Here is a 7794-nt window from a genome sequence, read left to right as displayed (position 1 = left end):
CTGACCAGGTTGCTAACATAACTGAAGAAGGCCTTGTGGTTATCTGTAGTGTCCCTGTTGATTTCCCTCTCAAAGTTGCCCATGGATGTTTGTATGAGAGAAAATAGCTCCTTACTAGTGCTGATCAGACATGCCTTCCCTTTATGGAATTATGCTCTGTCTTGCAGTAGCTTCCATCTTTCGTTATACAATCTGTCTATGGCTGGGTCCACCAGACAGGATGCTGTCCCTTTGTGGAGAGTGTCATGGTCTTATATGGGATTGCATGATCCATGAATTCTCGGAGATGTCCGTAGAAATCATTTGTAAAGGGGTCAGCATTGTGGGTTGTGTCTTCCACTGGCCCAGTGGGCTTAAAGGATACCATGTCAGTGTTACGAAGTGTAAAGTTTGCATTTGAAATGTTATTCACTGTAGTCATTTGTGCTTGTGGTGGAGGTGGGATATGTATATCCAGGGCAATTAGTTTGTGATCAGCTCACAGTAGTTGATGATGTACCCCATACAGTACCTCGATACAAACCCCCAGAGTGAGGAGGTGCTTTGGACCTGAATCAGTGTTCTGACTGCTGGGGTTTGGTAGTATGTCGTATGGAGTGTGCCAGGTACTGTTGCACAGTTGTTGGCTGAGCACTGATACCTGGCCATTTACATGTGTATCCACCAATAGACAGACAGATGCTATATATGTGAGATATGTGACATATTTTGCTGATATCATGTTATTTCCTTTTTCAGGACCATGGCTCACCAGCGCAATCCAGCGTACTCTGCAGCTGAGGATGAGGAGATACACTAGAGCCTGGTGCGGGATTATGCAATACTCTTTTCCTGCACCAGCCAGAATCAGCAGGAGAGGGCTGCACTGTGGCAAGACCTGGTCCGTCAGGTAAATGACATAGGCACGCATAATAGGACATATGAGCAGGTACGACATCACTGCAGTGATTTAATCAGAAATGTCCATCAGCGTGCGTCGGATATCCACAGGCAGCAGGTTGCCACAGGTGGTGGGGTGGCTACACATCCCCCACTCACCAGACTGGAGGGACTACTCATAAGTGTTGTGGCTCCAGCCCGCCAGCAACAACAACAGCAGCAGACCTGCATTATGATGGAGGCTGGAGCCACGCAGCAGCAAGACTACGAGCGTGCAGGTAATATGCCATATGTATAGTTGACTGTTGTGTACACTGGTAGTTAATGCATGTGTGAGGTGTGCCCTTGGTTTGTAGCTGTCATCATAGTATTTAATGTGCAAGTGTGGTATTCTCAATATCAGCAGCTGACCTGTGAAAGGTGACTGTTGTACTACTGACCTGTATCATACTCAGTAATAATGGCACAGTTGTGCCCACTGACATTAATTTCCTCACTTCTGCAGGTCCCTCCAGTGTAACAGCAATGCAGCCTATCCATGCTGGTGAGTGTGTATTAACAATACCTTTAATAGTCTTGATAGTAATAGTAATATCAGGCTCACTGAGTACTGCTCTGTGTATGCATGCAGGTGTGTCTGTGTCTGTATGTTGATATCTCGCATACTGAGTAGTGTGCAAGTGTGCAACTGTGTGCATGTGTGCACCTGTGCATGCATGCATGTGTGCATGTGTGCATGTGTGCATGCGTGCATGTGTGCATGTGTGCACGTGTGCACCTGTGCATGTGTGCACGTGTGCACCTGTGCATGTGTGCATGTGTGCATGTGTGCATGTGTGGACGTGTGCACCTGTGCATGTGTGCATGTGTGCATCACTGGTAACATTGTGTAGACATTGTAAACTGTGTTTCCTGTTTCCCTCCCACAGGTTCTGGTGCTGCTCTGGTGTCATGCAGCAGGGAACCTGAATCAGGTGCCATGGGTACTGATAATGATGACATCTGTGTAATGGCACAGGAAGGTATGCCAGGTCCGTCATTGGTCAGACAATTGACAGTACACAGCTGTCAACCCCATCAATGCGCACAGTTATCCTGCCAATACACCCTTTGTCACCAATGTCCCTAGGTGATGGACAGGATACAGTGTGCATTGACCAGGGTACTCTGGTATCTGTGGCACATGCTTCCCCACACAGCAGCCATGGGCATGGCCCTGAGATGGTACCACACAGACAGATGTCCAGGGGTTCTCGTGGGAGCATCCATGGGCGTACTGCCCCTGTCAGACATGCCCACAGAGTTCTTACAACCTCAGCTACGTTTCGGGCTGTCATGCAGGCACAGTCACGTATGGAACGGTACACCAGACAGGGTCTGAGGGAGCTGACAGCATGTCGCACAGCCATGACTGACAGTATGCGTGACATTGCGGCTGCCATCCGTAATTTCACCGATGTCATAGACAGACATTGTAGGGACATATTAGACTGGTTCCACAACTACATGTCCATGAGCCAGGGCGATGGTGGATGGTTGAGGCGTCGACATGGGCATATGCCAGCAACAGCAGCAGCTGGCAGTCGTCGCGGATGACAACAGGGCTGTGGCCACCCCCATAGTGCCAGCAGCAGTCCCAGCAATGCTGGGTCTGTGCTTTCATCAGACCGCCCCAGGAGACCACGTGCACGTGGCTCTGGACAGGCCCGACAGGGATCTGTGTCCAGTCAATGAACACCTGCTTCTGATGACAGTACCCAGTCTGGATTGGTACCAGATACGGTCTGTAGCACCCCTGCAAGGCACAGGTACTGTGTCCGTGGCCAGAGACACTGATCTGTATGACTTGGCAGGTACAGTCTGTGGCTGTCCACAAACACCAGTATATGGCAGCCATGAGGTGGAACTGTGTGCATCCATGCACACATGCGAATTGACAACACCTAGGGCTACCGCATACATGCACACACTGCATCAACATTGCCCCACCTTCTACTGCTGTCCCTCACCAACACACATACACATACATGTCAATTGGTGGTATCAGTGGCAGACTCAGGCATACTAAGTTCACACCCTGTGCATATGATGAAACTGTGCCACCACCTGCAATCTGTAACATTAGTGCAGGTACAGATTAACATGTTGCTGATGCACAGGGTGACTACATAGACATGTAGTAATAGTATCATGTTGTTAACAGTACTGTGTGCTGATATAATTGTGGGTATATCCCAGCATGCCTGATGCAGTAATGGTATGATTGTCTTGTATTGTTGTCTACACCCATGGTAAGTACCATAGTGTATCATCTGCACATGTTGGCATACTGGTGGTAAGGATGTCAACAGAAGGCTACATACACAGGTAGCACAGGGGATAAGGTAATGAAAGTATTGATATGCAATGATGGACATGTAAACTGCAAGTGGCATGTTGCCCACACTGGACTCTGCAATGCGGATGTTTGAGGATGTTGATATGTGTGCAGTACTACACGACTGGTACAGGACACACAGGAGCACCCTAGCACTGCAAGCTCACATCTCATACCATGCTAGACAGCCCCAACACACAAAACTAACTGTCACAAGAGGGAGAGTCCCCATAAATGTCAGGGATACTGTGGTGGCAGGCCAGGTAGCATACATCCTACTAAGTATGGAACCACCGAGTGAAGGCTCAGTGTCTGTTATTTGACATGTGTATTACTGCAGATATGAGCACCTGGGTTTCCATCCAGTTATTGTACATCCTGACGGTACATAGTCTATACACTTGTGTGCACTGAGACTGGACCCTAGCCATCTGACCTGTGTATTTCCATGTACATGTGTATAGTGCCTGCATATTTGCACTGTTACCTACTGGAAGTGGTACAGCTTGTTTGTTGTACAATGGACTACATGCAGCCCTGCTTACTGTAGCTTTGTTTGCATGCATGTTTGCTTGCAGTTACCCTGGAACACTGACCCCACCTGCAATGCAGAATTACAGAGCTTCTGTGGACTCCTAGTGACATCTGCATAGCTTACTATATGTATGTCCATGTCTCACTTGACAGAACGTCACTGTTTGTCTTGTTCACATGTACGTTGCCTGTGACACATTGCATATGACTTACCTGGCATTTGTCCACGAGAACAGTCATATATGCCATTGCTAACTAATCACAGGCACTACACCCTCACATACTCACCTTCTGTTGAACCACCTGCTTTGCTAGGGATGGCTTGCACCTGTCACCCCTGGGCTTTCGGATATTGGCAAAGACTCTTGCTACCCGCATAGTGCTTTTTTTAAGCAAGGCTCAAAAGACAAACCCACCTCCATAGGTATCACAAGGGATAAGAAACTAAGAGTAATGCTACTCAACGCCAGAAGTCTAAACCTCAAGATGCACGCACTCGAAACTCTCCTTAGCATGGAGAACATCAATATCTGTGCAGTAACAGAAACCTGGTTCAGGGCTCCCGAGAGCACCCCAGCACTACCAGGTTATACCTCATACCATGCTTTTCGGCCCCAAAACTTGGACCGAACCACAAAAGGAGGGGGAGTATCGATATTCATCAAAGATACCCACACCTCCAGGTTGGTGGCAAAGCACGAAGCATCAGAGACTATCCATGTGCAACTAACAGTGGGTAAAACTGCCTTCCAGTTTATAGCCTGCTAAAGACCACCCTCACAAACCCAGGAACCCCACTCGGCCTTCCTGAGAACACTGGAAAATATGAAGGTCTCTCCAAACACCATTATATTGGGCGACTTCAACTACCCAAACATAGACTGGGAGCATTACTCTAGCTCCACAACCCTAGCCCAAAGGTTCCTAGAATTTATAAACTCAAATGCTATGGAACAACTTGTTACCACTCGCACAAGAGGGGAAAACATACTGGACCTGATCATCACCAACATGAGGACTCTATGCTCCAGACCAGAAGTGTATCCCTCACTGGTAAGATCAGACCATAAACTAATCTCACTGGATATTCACATCCCGACCCCACCCCCTGCCCAGAAAACCACAGTGAAAAACTTCTCTGAAGCAAATTTCACACTCCTAAAAACCAAGGTGAAATCCTTCAAAGCCCCCGGGCCTGTGGAAAATACGGCCCAGACCGCAGAATCCTTTATAAACACATTCTATGAGCAACTTCAGGAATGCATGGATCATGCGATCCCAAATAAAACCAAGACCCAATCCTCCAAAGGCAGACGTCCTGTCTGGTGGACCCCAGCCATAAACAAACTATACAATAGAAGGAGGAAGCTACTAAATGATAGAGCAAAATCCCAAAAAGGGAAGGCATCACTGATCAGTATTAGCAAAAAATTACGGGAACTCATAAAATTGTCTAAGGCCAGCTTCGAGAGAAAAATTGCAGAGGACACTAAGGATAATCACAAGGCATTCTTTAGTTATGTTAGGAACCTGGGTGGTAATTCCCAGAAATGCTCAGAATTAGTCCAAAATGACAAAAAATACACCGAACCCACAGACATTGCCAACATCTTAGCTGACAGGTTCATCGCAATCTTCTCCCCCCCTCCACACCAAAAGGGCAAATATCTATCCCAGCAGAGTGACATCTCAGATGCTCAGGTAAAAGCCACCCTCTCCAAAGCAAAAAACACAGCATCAATGGGACCAGACGGTGTCCCAGGCTGTGTCCTACATGAACTCCAAGAAGAGCTAAACCCAAACATAAAACTACTGTTCAATCTCAGCCTTACTACAGGATATGTGCCCAAAGAGTGGCATACAGCAACAGTGGTCCCTCTCCATAAAGGTAGTGCCTCAACAGATCCTGGAAACTACCACCCCATAAGCCTGACTAGCTTGGTCTGCAAAGCTATGGAAAGGATCATCATGGACCTCATAAATAAAGATATTGGGGACCTACAGACACTGGATCCTACCCAGTTTGGCTTTGTTAAGGGCAGATCCTGCCTCTTAAACCTGGTTGATTTCTTTGAAACAGTCACCAAGGCCATTGACGAGGAGAAGGTGGTCCACACAGCCTACCTGGACCTTGCAAAAGCCTTCGATACAATACCCCACTTGGGCATTATAGATAAGCTCACCAGCTTAAATATAAGCCCCTATGTCACTAGATGGATTGCAAACTGACTCAAGGACAGAACCCACATGGTTAGAATTGCTGGAGCCATGTCAGACTCCAAACCAGTTACAAGTGGTGTCCCACAAGGCTCAGTCCTGGGACCTCTCTTGTTCGGTATATATTTCTCGGAGGTACAGGCCAACATGGAAGGACTGTGGCTGACCAAGTTCAGATGACTGCAAACTGGGCCATAATCGACTCTCCAGCCGACACAAGCATCCTCCAAAAGGGCCTCATAGAAACAGACAACTGGTGCCAGAGCCATGGCCTCAAGCTAAATGCCAAAAAGTGTTTATTCATCCCCTTTGGCAAAAACAAAGTGCCCACAAATTACCACATAGGTGGTAATCCATTAAGTACAGAAGAAGTAATTAGGGACCTGGGGACCCAAGTTGATAGCAATCTCTCATTTGACAACCACGTGGCCAAAGTGGTCAGAAAAACATTTTATATAGCCCACCTAATCATGAAGGGATTCACATCTAGATCAGGGGAGGTCATCGTGCCTCTTTACTCATCCCTCATCAGGCCCATAATTGAGTACAATGCCCCTTTTGGGATGTACCTTACCAGACACCTGCAGCAACTGGAAAGACCCAAAAAGTACCTCACCAAGAGGATCAAAGGGCTCAAACAGATGCCATATGCTGCCCAGTTAAAAAAACTCCAGCTCTACTCAGTGGTATACCGCCTGTTCAGAGGCGATCTGTGCCTGACGTATAAAGCCATACCCAACCCAGAATTAATGGACATGCTGCACCTCAGAAAATCCAAATCCCATCGAGCTACGTGCTCGAGAGACTTGAACCTCAGAACTGAAATAAATAGGACATGCTGGAGGGACAGATTCATAACCCAGAGGCTCCCTTCACTCTGGAATAAAATCCCAGTCCAGGTTAGGCAGAGTCCCTCATTGACTCTCTTCAAGAAGAATCTTGATGAGTGGATGGGAGATCATAGGTTTACCCCGGGTATCACTTCTGTGTCACTGTTAGACAGAGGCACAGTATACTAACCTCGAAAAAGGGCATAGCAAAATAAATTTAAAATGGGTGGCGAAAGCCAAACACATTCTGGCTAGGCTTATAAATGCCCTAGGGCAGATAGCCTAGTATGAACCTATGAACCTATATACCTTGTTCCCCATTGGCCCTATGTGCTGTTAATCACCATGGCAATCACAATACTATGGTAGCATGTGCAAAGGTCAATTGTCAGTCACCTCTATGGTACAGTTGTGGAATATGTGGGTCATGTGGCAATGTCACAGCTGCCACATGTACACAGTCAACCCTCTCCCCTACACATGGACGTACAACACATGTATGAGATGCAACCACATAGCCAAACTGGGGACTAAGCACTCTGAACCCAGTACTGGCATAACCTGTCAGGTGACATGAAATACTACAGTGACTACAATACCAGTCTGATGTAGACCTACACTGACAGCAATCCAAACACGTGAACACACTGGGCCATTCGTGTAGCCTCAGAATAGCATCCTATCTGAGCAGCAGACACCTCTGCAGCTGGCACACAGGCATACGTTAAGCCGGAACACAGCACATGCAACACATAGCACACAAATCCTGTGTGCCAAATAGTCACAGCCTGTACGGCTAGACAAAACACCTGCTACAGTTGTGTTAGATACCTTAATTGTCCGGTACAGTGAGGTCCCGCTCACCAGGCTGGACAAGGTGAAGGTCGCAGTGATATGCCCGTGGGGCACTATGGTCCACCACATAACACAAACATACAGGTCAGTCAGAGGCATGGA

Source organism: Protopterus annectens, chromosome 4.part1 (assembly GCF_019279795.1).
Source record: "Protopterus annectens isolate FY-2018-M chromosome 4.part1, PAN1.0, whole genome shotgun sequence".
Taxonomy (NCBI): Eukaryota; Metazoa; Chordata; order Ceratodontiformes; family Protopteridae; genus Protopterus; species Protopterus annectens.
This window is presented reverse-complemented; position numbering follows the sequence as displayed.